This window comes from Arvicola amphibius, chromosome 6 (assembly GCF_903992535.2).
Source record: "Arvicola amphibius chromosome 6, mArvAmp1.2, whole genome shotgun sequence".
NCBI classification, from domain to species: Eukaryota; Metazoa; Chordata; class Mammalia; order Rodentia; family Cricetidae; genus Arvicola; species Arvicola amphibius.
Genome location: NC_052052.2, coordinates 92206403 through 92229703, shown reverse-complemented (window position 1 = coordinate 92229703; position 23301 = coordinate 92206403). Strand labels below are relative to the sequence as shown.

The 23301-nt window shown below is 42.6% G+C and overlaps 1 pseudogene; it reads right to left on the bottom strand.

Annotated features, from left to right (window-relative positions):
• Window positions 1–1661: 1661 nt before the first annotated feature.
• LOC121677230 lies at window positions 1662–15871 on the bottom strand (annotated as a pseudogene).
• Between the last annotated feature and the right edge of the window lie 7430 nt (window positions 15872–23301).

Sequence of the window (23301 nt, the reverse complement as noted above, 5' to 3'; positions counted from 1 at the left end):
TGTCCTTGGCATGACTAGTATTGTTTAGAGGTGCATCTGCTTTCAGAAGTCATTAATGTATTCTCCCGGAAATAGTCCTTTCTCAGACATTAGGTCAGCAGTCCTGATTAGAATCTGCCTCAATCATCCATGAAACTAGATACATCCTCTGTGAGTTATTATTTCTATGAAACATCACTAATTACCATTAAGAAGAAAGGCTCATCTCAAATTTAAGATTCTAAAAGAAAGAACAATTGAACTTCTTTCAACTTTGCACAGTGATTTCAATGAAGCTGAGGATATTTGACTTAATGTGTAAATAAAAATTATTTCTAAGCTGCACATTAGCCTGGTATGTATATTTGGAGTATGGACAGGGTCTTCAAGGAGCAGCTTGTTCTTTGAGGCAGGCAATTTAAACATTCCTACAATCTTACGGCACTAATAGCTTAGCAAGTTCATTCTTCTCATGGAGAATACAGTGGTTGCCTTTATCTTAAGATCTGTCCATTGTTCTTTAGCAAGTGGAGCCTGAATTACAGAGATTATAGTATTGGGGATCAATATGACAGTGATTAGGGAGAAAATTCTGTCTTAAAGTTTTCTACATATTCTTGGGGTTTCATTTTTCAGCTGAATATGAAGCTATTTTTTAAGAGACTGGGAAATAACTGTGTTGTGAATGAGCTGATGTTTCTCCTGAATGTTTGATAATGCTATGAAATGTATTCCATGCTTTTAATTCAAAAACAGACTGAAGGTGCGTGGTTGATTGGCAGTTATGATTCACCAGACAAGCTTTAATATATATATAATTCAGTTTTAATAAAGGAAAGGAAAGGGAACTTACAGATCCAAGGTTCCAGCGAGGAGCGCAGGAAAACAAAGAGCAGGCGGGCCACAGGCCCGCAAGATTTTATAAGTCAATATTAGCCAAAGGGGGACACGCCTTTAGCCAAAGGGGACACGCCTTACAAAACAAGGTTTTTGGCTAGGCTTCCCCTTCAACAGACAATGGTTAAAACAAATACATTGTGACAGGATGTTCAGTCCCAGATCATCCCTCCTGATTATTTATTTGCTGTTCAAAAGGCTAAAGACAAGGATGGAGAACCCAGGCTAGTATTTTAAATAGAGACCTTAGATAGCTACTGTAATGTCAGGTTTGTAAGAATATCTACTGAGGACGTGGTATGTAAGTGTCAGTAAACAACCAAGGAAGAAATTTTGTTCATGTTTTTCTTAAAGAGACAGACATAAAATCTGGGGCAAGAGGCTAGGCACAACCTGGGGTTAGCTCCTGCTGATAACCTTGAGACAGCCTGACTCAGCCAGACATTCGCGTCCTAACGGAACTCCTTCCTGATATTTTCCCGTGCTTCTGTAGACTAGTGCTTTCACTTCCTGTAGACTAGTGCTTTCACCTCCTGTAGACTAGTGCTTTCACTTCCTGTAGACTAGTGCTTTCACTTCCTGTAGACTAGTGCTTTCACTTCCTGTACACTAGTGCTTTCATTTCCTGTGGACTAGTGCTTTCACTTCCTGTAGACTAGTGTTTTCACTTCCTGTACACTAGTGCTTTCATTTCCTGTGGACTAGTGCTTTCACTTCCCACGCTTCCTGTAGACTAGTGCTTTCACTTTCTGCCGTTTTTTTAAGAGTTAGAAATAAGTCTTTATTCAAACTCTGATCTGCCAAGTTAGTTTTTTTTCACCAGCTCGGGGAGCAGAGACCTTCACAGGTTTCACATCTTTTGCTTAGGTGCTGCTTCTGTAGGGATCTTGGCAGCAGCCATTGCTGTCTTCTTGGATGCCTGCTTAGCCTTTTGCTTCCTTGGCAGCCCTGATGGCTTGCTCTTGCTGGGCTTTCCTAACTTCTGGTTTCTGAATCCTCTTGGCCATTATATCAGCAAGGGATGCACCAGTGATGGCCGGCTGGAATCTGACAGGGTGCCAGGTTCTTTTCTTTTGAATTTCTTACAACTGTCCTTTTTTGTGTTTTCTTCTGTAGAGGACATTCCAGTTTATCTGACGAGCATTCCTTTATGGAAAGGAATACAAACATGCATTTTGCATTAAGAAACTAGAAAACCTTTCCCTCAGTCCTGGCGTAGTGCGACCTGTGTCTGGGGTAGACCTGGTACCCACAGAAACCACACAGCTCATCCTTGATGGTGAGAGCTATAGCCTGGCTGGAAGAAAGATGGCAAATCCCTGCCTTTTATTTCTATATATTTATTTTGACAATGTCATGTAGCCCTGACTGTAACTTGCTATGTAGACCAGGGTGCCCTTATACTCACAGAAGTCTGCCTGCCTCTGCCTCCATGCACTGGGATTACAGGCTTGTGCCACCACACCAGCTCATCCCTCATATTTAAGCTTAGCCTTTTGAAGGCTCTTGTGCATTCAGTTACAATCATGAAAGTTTTTTGGAGCATGTCGGAAATAGCTCACTTTCACTTGTGCTTCCTGTGAAAACTGAAGCTTCACCCTGCTGGGTCCCGGGGACACTTGGACTTCACAAAGTCAAGTCCACAGTAGACCTGGCTTTGGCAGACAGCAGACATACTAGACAGTATGTGGCACAGGTGACCAGAGTTCACAAAGGAAGATGAAAAGGTTTCTGTTGTCAAGACCATGGATCTTTAATCCACTTGCCCTTCGTACTCTGATGCAGATGACTAATGGAACTGCGGGTAACTTCACTGCTAAGGAATTGAATGTGTTTGCTCCGGGCACAAGCTGGGCCTTTGTACTAATTCTCCTTGAGCTGCAGCAACTTTTAGTGTCTGCTATTTGTTTGGCGTCTTTGCTGCCTTTTTATAACTTTTCATCTTACACAGAATTAAAATATACATGAGAAGCCCAAGTTCTGTAGAAGAGAGGCGCATTAGGAGCGGAGAGCCTCAGCCTTCCTCTAACTGTTCTGATTGTGATTCTAACTCCACAGATGTCCATAGTAAGCCCCACTCCAACCACAACCTCCGGTTAAAGTAAGGACAGGACACACCAAGTTGTGGTTGAGTAGAGGGTTTCTACTGTAGCTATGAGGGAGAGTACAGCCAGAGGATCTGGAAGAGTCCAGAGCAGAAAGAAAGAGTAGACTGCACGTGGCTAGTAGACTTAACTGCAACATGGGGTGGGGGAGGACCGAGAGAGGGGGCAAGAGAGAGGGAGCCACAAAAGAAGAGTGCAAGAGAGACAGTCACAAGAGAGGGCTTGGCCGGGCGGTGTGGCGCACGCCTTGATTCCAGCATTCAGAAGGCAGAGGCAGGAGGATCTCTGGAAGTTCAAGGCAAGCCTGGTCTACAAGAGCTAGTTCTGGGACAGGCACCAAAGCTACAGAGAAAGTTTGGAGAGAGAGAGAGAGAGAGAGAGAGAGAGAGAGAGAGAGAGAGAGAGAGAGAGAGAGAGAGAGAGAGAAAGTGCTTGAACAAAATGGCAGGGTCATATAGAAATGAGAAGCTGGGGAAGGGAAGCCCACAAGCTGGAAAAGTTTAGGGTAGAGGTGGGGTGAGAAGAATTGAGGGGAGCCACAGGTACTGAGTGAGCCTGGAAGCCAGTGTGGGCTTGTCTGTTAATAGGCAGCACAGTTAGCCATTTGTCCTGAGTTTCTCTTGGACCTGACGGTCACCTTGTCCCCAGTTCAAATACAAGCCCTATGAGTCACTATTTTTATAACTTCTGGCTGATTGCTTCAACTCTCTAGGCCCTGACTTTATAAAAAAAATACAATTAAATAAAACAAGAAAAAACACTTAATAATTTCTAGTTCATGTCCTGACTTAAGCTTTTGAATGATGTTAACATTCGTAGACCGTGGGAAAGCATTTGTGTTATTTTTCCCATTGCTGTGATCAATTTCCTGCAGAACAATGTAGGAAAAGGGGTTTATTCTGGCTCACGGTTTCAGAGTACTCAGCCCACAGGTGTTTGTTTCATGCACTTGGGAAGAGCATCCCAACAGTGGGGACATGTGTCAGATAGAGAAGCAGAGAGGACCTAATGCTCTTGCCTTGCTTTCTCTTTTCCCCCTTTTACTTTAAGGCCCCTGCCTAGGAGTGCCATACACACTCAGGGTGCGGTCTCCTTCCCCAGTTAATCCACTCTAGAAATGCCCTTCTGGACATACCCAGACTGCTGGACCTTCACCAATCTCCTAGCAATGAGTATCCATCTCTATATCTCAAAATTAATCTATTTTTATACACAGAGTGCTGTTTTGCAAAAGAAAATTGTCAAATTACATCTTGGGATATGTGAACACATCTCTAACTATTTTTCCCATGCCTTTCGGGTCTTTGCCCAAGAGTCATCTTTGCAGCCGACCTTCCCTTGCCATCTGGTCTTAAATAGCAAATGTCTCTATGCACGCACTTCCTGTCTATATCCTCTGCATTGTGTTCTTCTGCAGGACATAGCATTATTTGACCTTAAGTGTGTGTTGCTTTTACATTGGGTTTTTTGTTTGTTTGTTTTAGTATGGTTTGTTTTGTTTTGTTTTTGGTTTTTTTTTTTTTTTTTTTTTTTTTTTTTTTTTTTTTTTTTTTTTTTTTTTTTTTTTTTTTTTGAGACAGGGTTTCTCCAGCCTTGGCTGTCCTGGAACTCACTTTATACACTGCCTGACTTACTTTGGTAATAATACATTTTGTTATAATGTATTCCTTACTCCAACATATACCCCACCATCCATGGATTTTGTTCGATTTTCTTTTCCTCTGTATCCCCAGCAGCCAAAATGGTGATTGGTAGCAGTAAGTTCTTAATGCAAGTCACTAAAACCCAGTATAGTGGCCCTGAAAGTAAACTCAGCAAAGGGGAAGCTTTTTCCAGGGCAGGCTCTGCCTTTGGCAGTATAACAAACTGAGCAATTCCTATTGCTTCTGACAGGGTTTCAACTTGGGTAGCTTCCCCCCTGTTTTGAGAATACAGACATACATTCATTATCAGACTGATATTAGCCTGAATATTTTCATGTCAGCAAAGGCCTTTAAGTCACTGTTGGTCTAATTATTTCCTATATTCCTTTTGGAAAATTCCATGTGCAGCAGATTTTAACTAAGGAGTAATTCTAGATTGATTTCTGCTGTCATTCTTAGAAGAGTCCTGAATTTCATCAATGATGTAGACCAAGTAAACTTGGAACAAATCCTAAATTTCATATTTTCTGACTAATCTTTCGTGCATGTCATAATTGGCTTTACTAGGGAGTGTATGTTTTTCAAAATAGATATGCCAAATGTTAATGAAGGGAAGAAGAGAGAATTAGGAATGCCTTTGCAAGCTCAAATATACAAATTAGTCCTAAAAATAGAAGTTTTTATCAGCAGGACTGAAGGAAAACAGAAAGAGACATAAAAAAAATGCAGTTTGGTCTTTGCTCCAAGTTTCCCAGGATGGATTTACAAGAGTTACAAGACCCAAGAGTTCCGACTCCTCAAGCCTCCCTCTGTGGCTTCAGTATTAACTGTGCTGTCATCTGTCCAGGAGGCAGTGAGAGTTGACTTGGTAAGGACAGTGTACCAGCCCCTTGCCTTATTCATCTTCATCCCCCTAATCGTCCAGTGAGACTGGGGGAATGCCTCCATCCAGTTTGAAGACTTGTGTATGATATTTGTGTTTTCCAAATTCAGCAAATTTATTCAAGTGACACTTCTCCACAGGCAAAGAAAGGTTTAATAGGTTTAATAAGGGAGAGTCTGAATGAGTTGGAAACCTTAAATCAGTACAAGAGATGTAGTTTGGGGACTAGATAGATGGCTCAGTGGCCAAAAGCATTTGCTGTTCTTACTGAGTATCCAGGTTTGGTTCTTACACTCAAATAGTGGCTCACGACTATCTGTAACTCCAATTCCTGGGGACCCAAAATCCTGTTTGGACCTCCTGAACCACCAGACATATACATGGTATACATATGCATGAAGGCAAAACATTTATATGTATAAAATTAAAGTAAATAGACTTTTTTTCAAAGAAAATTAGAATTTCATGATGTTGAAAGCTTTTAGTATGAAGATCATATTAAATACTGGCCCAATGAAAGCTATTTCAGAATCTTTCTTGACACGTCTATGAGAATGGTCTGTTTCTAGTGGATTGACGTGTACTGCTCCTGTAGCGAGAGTTGGCCAAAGCTACTTGGTATAGTTTGCTTATGAAGTGTCCTCCCAAAGGTTCGTGTGTTGAAAGCTTTTCCCCAGTGCAGCAGACTACAGAGGTGGGGCTTTGGGGAAGTGATTGGAGTGTAAGAGTTCTGAGCCCATCCATGGCTTCACTATTTGATGGTGATGAAAATGTGGCAGGTGGAACCTACTTGAAGGGAGTAGGTCCTTAAAAACATGGACTTGGGAGCTGTATCTTGTCCCCAGACCCTTCTCCTTTCTCTTGCTCTGCCACCTGTCAGCTTTGTGAGCCCAGAAGCTTTGCTCCATCACATGCGTCACCACAGCTTTGGAGCAATGGAGCAGATGTCCACGAACCTAAACTTCTGATTCCATGAACTGCGCTCAATCTTTCCACCTTTCAAAGCTGGCTCAGCACTACGAGCTAAGCGGGGAAGTGGGCAGAAGCCCCAATCCTGACCCAGAAGCGATCTCCAATTGATAACCACTCCCAAGTGAGAAATTAGTCGTCTTCAACAGTGTCTCTCTGGGTGTTCAAAGCTCTTAAGGGCAGGCCCTATGCCCAGCAGTAGAAGCCCAATAAAAACCTATCTTACTGGCATTTTTTGGAGGTTCCTTTGTCTCATAATCTTTTTTCCAGGCTTTTTTTAAATACAGGTCTTTTGTGTATATACTATAGTTTCTGGATGTGGATTTTTTTTATGATATTTCTGTGTGTGCATCCGTATGTGGGTTTTGTGCTTTTTCTTTGGCTTTTTTTCTTCTGTTTGTTTTGTCCTGTTCCAGTTTTTGTATTTGTTTTATTTTATTATTTTTCGATGCCTATTTGTTTTCTAACGAGAGGGAATAAAGGATGTGGATCTGATGGGAGTGGAGGTAGAGAAGATTGGAGAGGAGTTGGAGGAGGGGAAACAATAATCAGAATATATTGTATGGAAAACACCTATTTTCAGTAAAAGAAAAAACTTTCTCTTAGGCATTTAATCAGAACAAAAGAATGTAAGGATTCTTCTAAACTGTTTTACATTCATTGGTTCTCTAAGAATTTGAGTTGAGTTTTATATTCTTCCTAATTTTTAACTAAGGGCATGCAAATTCATGAGCTTCTTGCATCATGATCCTCTTTGGTTACCCCAGGTTTTCTCTACATAAACAGTTCTCGGAAAACATAATATTTAAGTGACTAAATTAGTGTCAGAATTGTATAGCAAAGGGTGTATATCCCACCGTCATTCCCATTAGTTGGTCCTACTTTATTCCATAGAAGATACAAATCCTTATTCCTGACATTCATTTACTCATAGAATTTAATTTACAGAAAGTATTTGCATAACCTAGGTCATCCATGAGCTCATTCTGTCACAGCAGCCTTCTTGCTCATGGTGACAGATTTCTGCACTTTTCCCATTTACACATTCACGTCACGAAGTTCGGTGTTGTATATTAATTATTCTTGGATGCAGAAGAATTGTCAAGAGTGTGTTGTGAAGACAGTAATCCACAGTGCAAATGTCCATCTCAGAGTGGATACCTAACACCACAGGTAGTTCTGAGTCTTATCATTTCAAAGTAGTCTTTCTCTTGGTCACTTGTCCACTCCCATGCCATATAGTACAGCAACCCAGCCCCTAGACTATATAGGATAAACTCTAAAGATTGGGTCAAAAATGACTTTTCCCTGAAGAGAGAACTATTCTCATCCAAACACATTTGCTCAAGGCTAGGTCCCCAGCTTGTCACTATTGGGAGGTGGTGGAATCTTTAAGAATTAGTATAGTGGGAGATTTTAGCTTACTGAAAGTGTACCCACTAAGGAGATCATGGAGGCCTAGCCTCTTCTCTGTCCACCTTCACTTCTAGGCCATGAGGTGAGCCCCTTATCATGCTCACTGAATGATCCCCTCTGTGAGAAATTTTCTTGCTGCAGCCCTCAAAGCAACAGAACTATCCAGCCATGAACTCAAACCTCTACAGATAGGAGCCAAGATCTTCCCTGAGTAAGCTGGGTATCTCAAGTGTTTGATACAGTAAAGGAAGCCAGCTAGAGCAAGGATAATGGCCAGAAAGTCAGTGATGTTTGTACATGTAGGGCTGTCTTCCTGCCCTGCTCTGGGAGCCATTTCCACTCCCATGATTCTTTAGTTTAGCACACCCCAACCACTCTACCTTCACCTTGCTCCCTCTTCTCCTTTCCTAGTGAGATGCCGCTCATGTGCTGGAGCCCAGGAGCTTAGAAGCTTTTCCATGTACATCATTCAACTCTCCAAATGACTAACCTTCTTTTCTCTGGATTATCAATGACTCACACAACAGTGGATCAGTTTTCTCTTTGGGGCTCCTCCCCAACAACATGTGTGGGGGTAGGTCATGAGCATGTTGCCTGGGAGGACTGGTCCAATCCACGGGGGATTCCAGTCCCTAGTAGAGTGTTTTCCCTGAAGGAAATCCAGGAGGAGCTTTCTAATCACAGACCTTGGGATAATAGGACCTTCTCAAAGGGGCATCTGGCTTATCGTGTGTATCACAAATGAGAGAATAAGAGCCAAAGGTCATTAACACTTTTAGGCTATTTCAGTATTCACAGTCCAGGTTTCTGCCTACAGAATTATTTTCTTTTTCTGTCAGATTAAGACCTTCTCAAAGTTCTTTCCAAAACTGAAAAATTATGTTTCTGACTTAAAAATCCCTAGTGTTTGCATGGATACTAAGATAAGATTGCTGCAGTACACTCCTCTGTACAAAGCCATTCCATGAAACATTTATGTGTTCTTACACATTTTCACAGTACTAGATCTGAAATCCCATAGCTAAGTGTGTTATTATCTGTCCTGATACAAATTGCTCTGCAAGGTATCAGTGTGAGGTTTTATGGAACCTGAATGACTGTCTACAGTCATTTCAGGTATTTCACTGAAAGCCTTAAAACCATACATAACTTCCTAAATAAGATGCCCACCAACTTACAGCCTCATCATTATGATTAAGATAAATGCTGGTTTATTTTATGTCACTATTTTCACAACCATTTTTAATATACTAAGAAAATAGTCTGTTTTACACATTAATAAGTCAGAGGAAATCCACAAGTGTCTCTAATTATTAGGGGTCAATGTCAGGATCGCTACCAAGGAAACATATTTATGCTATCAAGCGAGTTTAAAAATCCCCCAAATGCTCAACGTTAAGGAAATTTTCATGACCATGTCACTGGCCACCAAGCTTATGGCCTAGAGACTCTTGGCTGCCCCAAGTGGTGAGTATCATGTGAGATCAAATTTGAACATTACAAGGGTGTTTTTTGTGGAAAATGAGGCAAAGTATCCTTCTGGGATAAAAACGAACAAGCTGCTAAATGTATAGTTTTACTGCTTCCTAGCAGATGCCTCACCATCACTGGATATATATAATCAGTTTGTGCATGACGGCATCATGAGGCAGTCTAGAGGGGCCAAGGAGTCTGAAAGGGCTGAGCTTATCCATGGAACCAGGAGAAGCCAAATGAAAGTCAGATGCAGCCTTGGAAAGTTTCACCCATTGAATTCCAAAAGCGGCTTCCCACCCCCATGGGAAAGGACCTTATATTTAGGCTAAACCTACATGCAAATCTTCTAATAGCTCCCTTCACGATCAACAGAAATAGATAATAGTCAACTTGATCATCAGTCTCACGATGGAAAAATTTCAGCTATGACCACACAATGAAACACCATTCAATCACAAAAGGCAATGAGCTGTTGACTTATGCAATAGCAAGAACAATTTTCAAATATTTTTTTGAAGTGGAAGAGTCTGGTCCAAGATGTTACATACTGCATGACTTAAGTTATAACATTCTAGTGGGGTGGAAGGGGTGCTAACTATGGAAAACATAGCACCAGACAGAATTACAGTGGGCTAGCATGAAGAAATCCAGGGTGATAGAATGCAGTGGAAAAATGTATGACTCTTTGTCAGAGCCTAGAATATTCCATATTCTATTTATATACAATGTCTTCAAATATCAGCTGAGGCTGCTAGAGTACTTACCTAGCATGGAAATGTTGGGGCAGCTGGCCCAATCCCTGCGTTCAGGGGCGTGGCTGCCCCAGGGGAGAGAGGTACCTTTAAAAAGAACCGGGTTGGGGATAGCCGCCCTGTTTTTTCCCCACGTCACCCTCTGCTTCGCTGGAGCCTTGGCTTTGTAAGTGTCCCTTATTCTCCTTTTATTAAAACTGATTTATTCCAAAAGGACTATTTTTGGTTATTTCAAATCCCTCACATCATGGAAAACCTTGGGGTCAACCCTAAGCACTACAAAATGGAAATAAGAGACTTCTGACCAATGTGCTGGCTAATTTAATGTCAACTTGACACAGACTAGAGTCATAGGAAACTTCAACTGAGAAAATGTCTTCATAAGATCAGGCTGCAGACAAGCCTGTAGAGCACTTTCTTATATTAGTGATTGGTGGGGAAGGGCCCAGCACACTGTGGGCAGTACCATCCCTGGGCTGGTGGTCCCAGGGTTGGTGCAGGAGAATTGTCTGTATTCTGTCAATCATGTATTTTAATAAATGCTGATTGGCCAGGCAGGAAGTATAGGTGGGTCAACCAGACAGGAAGTAGAGGTAGGGCCATGAGAACAGGAGAATGCTGGAAAGGAGGAAGCCCATGCCCCCCATTCCTGCCCAGACCACTGAGAAGCAAGATGTAATCTTCCTGGCTGAGAAAGGTACAGAGCCACATGGCTAACATAGTTAAGAACAAAGGGTTAATATAAGCTACAAGAGCTAATAAGTTGCCTGAGCTAATGGGCTAATCAGTTTCATAACTTATGGAGATCTCTGTGTAATTTTCTTTTGGGCTTGCCAGCTGTGGGGTATCGGGCAGAACAGAAACCCCAACAAGCAGGCCCCTCATGCTACACAGGGTCTCTAAGAAAGCAGGTTGAGCAAGCCATCAGGAGCAAGCTAAGAAGTGCACCCTTCCCTGGCCCTGTGCATAAGCCCCTGCTTCCAGGTCCTTACCCTGCTTAAGTTGCTACCCTCGCTGCTTTTGATGATGAACTATTACACGGAATTGTGAGGGAAATAAACCCTTTCCTCCCCAAGTTGCTTTTGATCATGGTGTTTCATCACAGCAATAGTAACCCTAAGATAACAAATTATTATAATGGCCATCAGTGATTCAATAATCCACAGCTTGCCTTCCTTCACCCAATGCAGGGCCACGCCCCACTCACCCATCCTGCTCTACTTAGCATAGATTCTCCCCTTAGCTTTCTCAATACCATGTTGGCCTTTCCTCTGCGAGGTCTTTCTTCTCTACTCAACTTTCTACATTGCTGTTCCTTGAGGCTTGGTCCCAGGCCAGGACCACTGTCTCTTCCTTCTCCACCTTCACCTCCATGGCCTCAGTTACCAAATGGGTCAGTCAATGCCAAGTTTATGTCTCATACTGGCACCTCTCAGGAATTCCAGGTTGACAAGTGCCGTTGTCGTGGGAGCCAAGTCTGCCTGCTCGGCACACAGCAGGCCAACTAACTTGTGACAAGGTTCTATAGCAACGGACCTTTACCCAAAAAGCCAGCTCAATCAGAAGCCCATTTTGCCAGGAATTAATTTAAGAGAGGTTTAGAAAGGCAAAAATGGCTCTCCCCAGAATAACTGGTGCTGTCTCACAGCAGGTGGGCCAGATGTTATGTATTTGACACTAATCTCTTGGGTCAGGAGATGCTTTTCTGTTCTGCAGAGCTAAAAAAAAAGGACCTTATTTCTTTGGGCTATTCTTGGTACTGGTCAGTTTGTTCACATGAAGTTACATACCACACCATGGACAGGCTAGAGAGAGCAGAGCTTAGAGCCTTCTCACTGAGTTCCAAATTCACAGGAATGAGACAAAACTGCTGTACTGCTCATTTTGGCTTCGCCCTCTCAGGAATAGCTGTGTTGGACCCCAGCATCATCACTAAGCTCTGGGTTTCAGTCCCTTTTCTGTCCTTTGTTTTCTGAGACCCACATCAGTCTCCTCTGTTGTTTGTGATGAAAGCCTGGGCATCCGAATACTCCTGCGTGCCCCTTCCCTCTGCCTCGCTCATCTGGTGAAGACCTCTAAACCTCAACCTCCTTCTCTCTTGGATCTGGGTCTCTTCCTTTTCTGCCCGTGTCACGGACCCCACCATGGTCTCAGCCACCACTGTCTCTTACCTATGCAGTTCTCCCATTTTTCACCCAGCGAGCTTTTCTTCAATCCTTCTACATTTTGCAGTTTTTGAAACATAATAGATTATTGCATTCCTTTGCTCCAGACCTGCTGTGATTCCCCATTGCTTTTATAATAAAACCCAAATTCCTCAACACTGCACAGTCTGGCCCCGGTGACCTTCCTGCCTTTGACCTCTTCTGTGCTTCACCGTCTCCCCCTGCATCCAGGCACGGAGGTCTTCTTCTCCACATGTGTGAATCTTTTCCACACCATGCTCCTTAAGGGTGCAGTCCCTTTACTCACATGGCACTCCTTTGTTATCTCAGCTGAAGTGTATTTGGGGGGGACCCCTCCTAGGAACCTAGGCATTAAGTTTGTTTCTTGTGCAAAGTGTGTGTGTGTGTGTGTGTGTGTGTGTGTGTGTGTGTGTGTGTATGTGTGTGTGTGTGCGCGCGCGCATGCAAGAAGCCAGAGGTCAATGTCAGGTGTCTTATTCTATTCACCTCATCTTTTCTCTTTCTTTTTTTTTCTGTTAATGGGGGGGGGGGGTGAAACAGGATTTCTCTATGTAGCCCTGACTGACAAGGCTGGTCTCAAACTCACAGAGATCAGCCTGACTCCTCCTGCAAAGTTCTGGGATTAAAGGTGTGAACCACTACCTGATCTTCCACCTTATTTTCTGAGGCAGGGTCTCTCACTGGGCCTAGAGCTCACTGACTCAGCTAGACTGACTGGCCACCAATCCCCAGGAACTGTCGTGTCTCTGTGCTCACAGTGCTGGGACTGCAGACACCCTACTCTGCTTTGTCTGACTTTTACGAGAGTGTGGGGACCATTCTGTATCCAATGCACTTTATTGACTGTGCTTTCACCCCAATTTATAACACGCTTCTATAGCTAGATCTTCTTTCTGAACATTAATCTCTAATATCAACTCTTCAACTTTTCCTTAAAAGGCACGGAGAAAATAGGTCTGGCATTTGCTTCTGTCTCTCTTGAGCCAAGGATGATGCATAGTGCACCACAGACACTAAATTAATCTCTAATGGAAGGAAATATAAATTAAGGTAATGAGTTAACTATGTAGTTTGGTATCATGTGAAGATCATGATGAGACAGGAAAGGAACCAGCGTGCAAATAAAGGGGGACATGCATGGACTCGGCACTCACGTGCAGTAGACATCAAGGAATTCATTCAAATATAGGGATTATAACGTAATAGATCAGACATGATGTGAGGAGCGGTAAGGTTTACATTAAAATAGTGACATAAGAATGGGAAAGAGGGGGGCTGGAGAGATGGCTCAGAGGTTAAGAGCATTGCCTGCTCTTCCAAAGGTCCTGAGTTTAATTCCCAGGAACCACATGATGGCTCACAACCATCTGTAATGCCCTCTTCTGGCATGCAGGCATGCACACAGACAGAATATTATATACATAATAAATAAATTTTTAAAAAAAGAATGGGAAAGAGGACACCCAGGACTTGATAGCTAACTGTACTTGATAAGCATGAAAGGGAAACAAATAATCTGAAATTAGGATCAAATAAAATTTTTAATGAGAAGAAAGGAGAGCTGGATTTTGAGGGGAGCGAATGATGCTGCTTTAACAAAACCGGCACAGGATGGTGAGGCACAGACTTCCAAACGCTGTACAGAACAGCAGCTGTCTTTCAAAGATTTTCTGCATACCTTTTCCAAATCAGAGCCATCTGCAAGAACTCTGGTGGAGTGGTGATTCCTGGAGCTCATTTGCCCTGCAGGTGGTCTCCTCTTTCTCAGGAAAAATTGTGCTGAAGTCAGACTCACAGTGCATGTGCAGCCCTGGCCATGCTGCATCTGCAAGGTACCCCAGACTACTTCAGAAACTGCCGGGGCCTGGAAGCTACAGGCTCCTGCAGCCTAGGAGAGGTACTCTCTCCCCTCTGCTTGCATTCCCTCCAACTGCCACCAGCCTTTGGCAAGGTGACCTAAAAAGGGGGACAATTAGCCTTCAGACAGTAAGGCAAGGTTGTTTGAGTGTGCAAGTTTCATGAACACACCTGTGTTTCTGAAGTAAAAGGAAAGAGCAGATGTCTTTATAAGTCACAGGGCTTCTGTGGAAATGGACAGGTTGGGGATGCCTCACAAGCTGTACTGGAACAGAGATTCAAGAGCTGTGGCTTCTTAGCAGCTAAGGGGGCTCAACAGTAGTGCTCCACAGGCGCCAATGTTGGGTAAACTCCCTGTAACTCCAGCTCCAGGGCACCAGCTGCCTTTGTCCTCCGGGAGCACCTGCTCACATGTACATACTTACGTACAGACACAGAGAAGTACACATAAATAAAATAAAAAAAAAACCTTAACCAGCACATAGAGGGGATACAGTGTTTGACATCTCATAAGCTGAAAGGAGAAATAAAGAATGGTTTTAGATTACAGGAATGAAGCATGTTAGAAATACAGAGCTGAGGTGTGTTAGGGTTTCTATTGCTAGGAAGAGACACCATGACCACAGCAGCTCTTATAAAGGAAAACATTTAATTGGGGGCAGTTTACAGTTTCAGAAGTTTAGTCCATTATCATCATGGCAGGGAGTATGGTGGCATATTGACAGACATGATGCTGGAGAAGGGGCTGAGAGTTCTACATCTTGATCCATAGGCAAGAGGAAGTGAACTGTCCCACTAGGTATGGCTTGAGCATACATGAGACCTCAAAGCCTGCTTTGAAAGTGACACACTTCCTCCAACAAGGCCACACCTCCTAATAGTGCCACCCCCTATGAGCCAATCCTTCAAACACATGAGTCCATGGGGGCCATACTTTTCAAACCACCACACGAGGTTTGCAAAGTGAAACTGGGCATATAGTACAGTGATAGAGCACTTGCCTACCATGTGTAAATCCCTCTGTTTGATCCCCAGTACCACCACCAGCACCACCACTGAAAGACCACCACCAACATAACAACAACCACCACCAACATAACAACAAACACCACCAACATAACAACAACCACCACCAACATAACAACAAACACCACCAACATAACAACAACCACCACCAACATAACAACCACCACAAACATAACAACAACCACCACCAACATAACAACAACCACCACCAACATAACAACCACCACCAACATAACAACAACCACCACCAACATAACAACAACCACCACCAACATAACAACCACCACCAACATAATAACAACCACCAACAACATAACAACCACCACCAACATAACAACAACCACCACCAACATAACAACAACCACCACAAACATAATAACAACCACCAACAACATAACAACAACCACCAACAACATAACAACAACCACCACCAACATAACAACAACCACCACCAACATAACAACAAAAGCTACATAGACACCAGGGCTGTTGAATGGCAGGAGCCAGCAAGGCTGTAGACAGACTTTCTGGTCTGTGAATGCAGAAGGGTCTGTCCAGCTTCATCTAGACAGACAGGGCCTTTGCCAGCCATTTCCCAGCTACCCCAGCAGCACCGTGGTTTCTCCACGCTCTGAGAGCAGGTGCAGGGTGGTTTTAAAGTGTGCTCCTTGCCCAGACCCATACTACTAGGCTACAGGAAAGATAAGTTGCAATTCGCATCTGAGAGAGAAGGGAGAATGGGAGGCAGAGAGAAAGGGAGAGAGAGAAAGAGGTTTCCACGGGAGGTACTGGACTTTGCCAGCTCCATGTCAGACAGAACTCCAGGGGAGACTGTGCCCCCTCTAACCCGCTCCTGGTATTGAGAATGGCTCTGGAAGCCCTCCTCTAATCCTGCTCCCAAGGTTTAAAATGGGGTAAGTAAATCCAGTCAGTGCTCGGGAGGAAGGAGACTGGTCTTGTCCCTCAGGAGGTGGATGGTGTAGACTTTGTGTCAAACACCACCTCCATCATCTGCCACAGAGCAGTCTTGAATTGTTTTTCCTGTGCTTTGCCTGGCATTGCATGCTACATGTCAAGGGTATGCCAGCAACTGCTGATGATCCCTGTGGCCTTAAGGCAACGCTTTCATTTATCTCCCTGGTCTCCCTTTCCTCATGTCAAAACTGCTTTCAACCTGTAAGTCTTCCTTTCTTATGCCAGTGATCTTTATACCCTTCAGGTTTGGGTTCTTTTCACCTCACCGTGAAACAGGGATCTGAGGCTGCTTATTGTGAATGGTTAAAATGGTAGCAAACCTGGAGTTATTTCACTTGGTCAATAGTTCTGAGCACAGCGGGCTGCACATCCGCTTCACTGATGATGAAGAAAAGGATTTCCTTGCCTTTGGAGGCCCCGTGGGTGTATGTTCTGTGGCACCCAGAGAGGCCGCTCCTAACTCTTAAAGCTCAGTCTGTGGGACCACAATATACTTGGGGTGACATTATAATGAAAGAACTATGACAAGATCAACACGACCAATCATTTCCCAAATCACAAGACTCTCAGGTCTGTCTGCTGACCCCCCAACCACCCCTATAAGTGGGGTGAATTTTGCGTGCTGCCTTATGTAAGACAGGCACTTAATTCATGAAGTGCATATTGCTTTTAGCAAGGCTGTCACTTCACTTTGTGTGCTGGCCCAGCTTAGAGAGCTGCCTTCAAGGCAAGAAAGAGTAACTCTTCCCTTTCCTGCCCATTTTGCAAGGGTATCGGTTCTCATAAGAAAGGATCTGGTTCTAGCAGCGATGGGATCTTTATTATTGGATTCTAAATTATCATGTATATTTTGCTTCTGTGGGCTTTCATCTTGGTTTTAGAAGAAAGTGCTTTATTGTTTTACCATTTACTCATAATAATGAACTAAAAATGAAAATTAAGAAGCTCAATAATATAGTCTAGTTATTAAATGACTTTTAGATGCAGGTAAAGGTTAGGCTGATTTAAGCAACCCAAGATTGGATGCTCAGAAATGGGAACAACACAGATACTTCACTGGATTTTTATTCCTGAGCACCCAATATGATGACACTTTCCTATCTCTCTAACCATGCATGCATGCATCCACCCCTTATTATTTATTATTTCACTTGGGCTTGCTATGCACTTGATAAGCTCACTCATTCACAACCACATGCGTGCCTGCTGTAGATCAATCTCAAGGTGACACAGAAGCACAGTCTTCACAAACTTGTGAACTTTTATTCACAAGTATTCCTGAAGCTTTTCATGATTCCCTTTCTTGTTTTAACTAAAAATAGTTGTTATTATTGAGTCTGTATACATGGTGGATGGTGGGCATTTCATGCCAGGGCACACATGTGATGGGTAGAGGACAATTCTGTAGAACTGGTTCTTTCTTTCTACCCTTTCATGGACTCTGAAATTGAACTCAGGTCACCAGGCTTGCGCAAGGAGCACCTCTACCCCCTGAACTGTCCTACCAGCTCCATTTTCCTTTCGATAGTAATATTCTACATGTGACTGTTGCTTAAATAAACTGAAATAAGGATGTGTGGTTTGCCCCAGCAAAACAAATGACAGTAATAGTCACAGGTAGACTACAGTGCTGGCGTGGTGGAAACAGCCTCTGAGTTAGCAAGCGTTGTGCAGAGCGCCAGAGGCGGGGCCTGCTGGGAAGTTTGTGAAGACTGCTCCTTCTCTGTTGCCTTGAGAGTGAGCTACAGCGGGCATGCTTGTGGTCGTGAACAAGTGAGTTTATCAAGTACATAGCAAGCCCAAGTGAAATAATAAATAATAAGGGATGGATGCATGCATGCATGGTTAGAGAGATAGCAAAGCATCAGATTGGGTGCTCATAAAAGTCCAGCAAGAATACAGTGGGTAAGTCCAACTGAAGCAGCAACAGAGGTTAGGACAGAGAATCCCAGGCAGAACAATTTCCTCCTGAGGGAAGCTTTCGAGTAAAAGAATAAATAACATCAAGCAGGTAATAGCATCACATTGGAGGCTTATTGATAGCTATTAGAAACCATCTGCAGAAGCCCTGTAAAAGCAGTCAGCTGGAGTGTCTACAGATGTGCAGGTGGAGCAGAACGACCCTTCTGGGGAGAACACAGAAGAGAGCGCCACAGAAGAGAACGCATAGCAGATAGAAATGACATCACCACGCTGGCTCTGACGTCATCCCTGTGAACCTGACTGGGAAAGTTGAGCAATCAGCTGGATTGACTGGTTGAGCTTTCTCTCCATGGATGAACTTCCAATGGCGGTACTGCTGGCTCTGTCCCCACTGAAGCAACGCTATCGTGGGATGAGCAACGCTAACATCAGCCTCTGGTCTGTCATGGGATGAGCAATGCTAACATCTCTCGGAAATGCTTCACTTTCTGCCTGTTCTCAAGGACACAGTGTTTTCACTCTTGAGCTGGTTTTCAATTCGCTTCCCTCTGTGTCACAGCTGGGAACAGCCCATTCCCAAACCAGGGTTGACCTTAAAGGACAATCTGAGAGAATTCGGTGGAGGGAGCCCTGCTTACACAGGCCTCAGGGAGCTCAAGCACGAATGACTACTTACCAATATAATGTACATCACGAGAGGGCACCTGACATTGGCTTAAGCACATGGATTCTTTTTTATCTAATGGTTATTACTGAGGTCTTATAATATGTTGATAAATTATTCATGAAATTATCAGCAAGCTTAAATAAGGTAAATTAAATTTTTAAAATTAGGTCTAAGGTGTTTGTGCCTACTTAGAAAATATCCAGGACAGCACCCCTGCTTGTGAAGATCTTGACTTAGCTAAATGCTTAAGTCAAGAATTTGAGTGTGACCTCTTAAATCTTTGTGAGTTTCATTTATCCATGCTTTGTTTCTACAATTGGGGTTACTACACTTGGGGTTCATTATAAGTTCAATTGAAAGCTATAGTCTTAAAAACATTCTGAAGAAATTTAGTGATTCAAATATCTGGTACCAATATTATGCTAGACCATATGGCAACATTGCCATTATTAAACAATTTTGTCTAGAACAATCCCGTGATGCTTAGAATTTTTCCTTGGGAGGTTAGGTACTATAATCAGAGCTTACTGGGCTGTTCTAGGAAGAAGCTGGAGATGTGTGCTTTGAGAGTGCTGCAGACTGTGGAGCTGTGTGTGGCTCCTTAGGTTTCAGAGGCAAACAGGTGAAGGTGCGTGGTTGATCAGCAGTTATGATTCACCAGACAAGCTTTAATATATATAATTCAGTTTTAATAAAGGAAAGGAAAGGGAACTTACAAATCCAAGGTTCCAGCGAGGAGCCGGCGAGCCACAGGCCCGCAAGATTTTATAAGTCAAAATTAGCCTAAGGGGGACACGCCTAAGAAGGACACGCCTTTAGACCAAGGGGGACACGCCTTACAAAACAAGGTTTTTGGCTAGGCTTCCCCTTCAAACAGGGACTTCAGCATCAGCCCCGCTAGAAGCTATTTGTGGGATGTTTTGGCGAAGAATCTGGCTACATTTCGTCAATGTTCTGGGAACTTTTCTGAGGCTGAACTGAAACACAAGAGACTAATTTCTTTGGTAGCAGAAATTCCTTAACATTGAATCTGCAACATGGTTGTTGCTCATTTTCCTTTTGCAGAGCTACAGTGAAAACAAGCTTGTGGGGCAGAAAAAAATACAAACATAATGTACAGTTAAAAGAAGAAAAAAATTCATATATAATGTACAGTTTGTAGAGGAAAAATACATATATAATGTACAGTTTGGAGAAGAAAATACATATATAATGGACAGATCAGAAAGGAAAAATACATATATAATGTACAGTTTGGAGAGGAAAAAAGAACTGGGAAGCTTACTATTACAGTCAAGGCGTGTACTGGAAGAGAGGCTGTGATAAATCATTAAGATTAGTGCCATTAAGTACTGAAATAATGGACGTGTGCTCTCAGGAAAAGACTCCAACCAGCTAAGCCTTCAACCTGTGAAAGACAAAGGCCTAAGGTGGTTTCTGTCCCCCAAACAACAACAACAGGATTCTGGAGGGTCAGCGTCCATCCCACTCTGGTGGCCATACTTAGCATTTGCATCCATGGGGTACTGGTTTTGGAGGCATGAAATATGCAAGCATGAAGGGGCCCTGGATTCTTCCCCTACCTTTCAGAGAGCTGCTGAGGCAGGCAAAGCAGAACTGTGCGAGAGTCAATGAGGAGGTCCTGAGAGGTAAAGAGCCCAGTGTACAAGGTTGGGAAAGCCAAGTCTTGATTGCAAAGGTGAAATAAAGATACCAGAATTGCCAGCGCCATGAGATGTCTGCCAGGAGAGCTTCATATAGGGAGTAGAAATAGCCCAAGAGAAAGACTTGGGTTTCAGAAGAAAAGGCTGGTGGAGGGTCAAAGCTATCTAAGCCCAGTGTCAGCTTTGGTGCTAGGGTTACAGATGTGCACATGATGCCCAGATATGGTCCTCATGCTGTACAGCATGCCTTTTTAACTCCTAAAGCTATCTCTCCTTCACCTATCTTTGGGTTTTGTGGAGGGGTTTTGTTTTGTTTTTTTGTTTGTTTGTTTTTGTTTATTTTTTGTTTTGTTTTTCTCTTTTTTAGGGGGGAGCAGGATCTATTACTGGCCTGGAGCTCACTGAGTAGGCCATGCTGTTGGCTGGGATCTTTCTCTATCTCCCCAAGACTAGGATTACAAGCAAGTGTCACTATGCCCAACTTTTATTCATGGGCTTTGGGGTTTGAGCTTAAGTCCTCTTGGTTTCATGGCAAGTACCTTACCAACTGGACTATCTCTGCAGCCTCTCCTCTGTCTTCTATGGATAATGAAGTTAATTAACAAAGAGAACACAATAGATATATCTGAATTCTCCAGTAGCCATTTTTGCCATTGTTACCAAGTTTTATTTGATAAGTTGATACAAACTTTCTTCTATCAAAATATGACCCCTAGAATGAAAGGTTAGATGGAGCCCTAGACAATGTCTAAGGATAATGATGAGAGAGGCTGGAGAGAGAGCAACCTGTTCTCAAAGCAGGCTAAAGGTTGCATTTAACTCCCTGCTCCTAGGCATGCGGTATGCATGGGTGTAAGCAAGTGTGTGTGCACGTGAGTGCACGTGATGTGGAGGCTGAGGCTGATATCAGATGTCTTTCTCAATCACTCTCCTCTGTATTTGCTGAGGTCCTGTCTCTCATTTGAACCCAGAGTTCCCCAACATGGTTAATCCGTCTTGTCTGCTCTTCCTAGGGATGTTCTGCTGGTACCCAGTGATGGGCCAGTCATACATACCTGGTCATAGGGATCATCCTCATATTTGAGGACAAGTATTTTATCATCTGAGCCATCTTCCCTTTTAACTGACTCTGTCATTTGAACTGACAGTCTAAGACACAGGAGAGTACAATGAACGACAGCCAAAACAAGCCCAACACTGCCATAAAGGCGTTTTAATTATTTATTATCACAGATAAAAAGGCATTAACTCTTTTGTCTAAATTCAGCAGGGACAACTATCTTGTCCTATATGTTTAATTGACTTTATTAACTTTTCAGTTGGCTTGAGGTCTCAATTTTCATTTGTATATTTGACTTCACTAAATGTACTAATGAGAAGTGTCTACATTATCCTCTGCTTTATGGATTTGGTATGGTTCCCACTATTTGTCATAATTCTCGGCAGATTACTTGTGCTAGAAAAAGAAAGGGCATGGAAAATAGATAGAAACTGGAGAGTGAGGTAGGAATGCGCCCATGGGGATCTGGAACCAACAGATGGGCACTCAGAAGAAAAAGAGGAAAAAAGGTTTAGGTGTGAAAGAACGGTGGTCAAAGGGAAAATGATCCATAAATAAATTAAAAAACAAAACAACTCATCAGAAATACAAGTCTGCATGGCGCATAAAAGGTACAGGAAGGACTGAGTAGCCATCAAAGTGACCCCAGACATGGGCTAAAGGACTTGGCTGGAGAAATATTTGGAATTGATGAAAGTAGAAATAAAAATTCTGTTTGAATGTTGCTGATAAGTCAGTTTGACTTGATTTGGGTGGGCTGCTTTCATTCACAAATTTTTACATAGCCATCAAGTCCTGGATCGATGAGCTCTGGGCCTTGCTGGGGACAGATTGGATCCTGACTCAGCTGTGCCATGTTTACAGGTCAGCTGTTCTGTTGTCCATGAGAACTGCAGATGCTGAGAGAAAGAATTCTGAATTTTTATATTAAAATTTTTATTTTGCTTAAATTTCCTTTTGGCAGAGGTTTTATTTTTTTTTTAATTGTTGGGGGTAGGTGCATGTTGTGCACAGTGCCCCCAGAGGTCAGAAGAGGGCACTGGATTCCCTGCAGCTGGAGTTACATACATGAGTGCTGGGAACTGAACTTGGGTCCTTTATATGAACAATATGTACTCAAAAGTGCTGAGCTGCCTCTTCAGCCCTGGCCTGTGATTTTATTTTTAGTGCTTTGGGATGGTCAAAACCAAAAATTTTTAAAATCTATCTTTCAAAAGAGTTTATGTGAACTATTAATAACTGCTATAACTGAACAATGAGAACATAGCAGTTTAAGTTATTTGACATTCCTTTCATGGTACAATAAATTTTTACAATTATGTGACCAGAGAATAAAAGTATATGTAGGTTAAAATATACTTATGCACGTCTTTATCAATAACTTTTTTCTGCAAACCTATGGCTCTTGATTTTTCTGTATACCCACAAAATTTTTTTCCAAAATATTTTTGTCTTAGTCTTTATACCTAAAGCAAATGGATTATATGTTCTTGTTGTGGTATGTTTTGAGAAGTATTTTATTAGTAAATGTGAAGTACTGTCAAATAGCAAAATAGCACAAGTTTTAAGTACCCACTTTGCCAGTAATGTTTCTTCATTATAATTATGAATTTTTAAGTTGTATGTGAAAAATACTTAGGTAGGAGCAATGCAGAGGTGCAATCCCCCTCTCACACATATTGAAAATGAGGTGGTCTAATAAATAACCACCAAAATCTATTTTACAATTATTTCAGATATGATATGTTTTAATAATGATTTTTGTATGTGTTCCTGTAACATAAATATTCAAATTCCATCTACAGTGGACTTTGCACTAATTT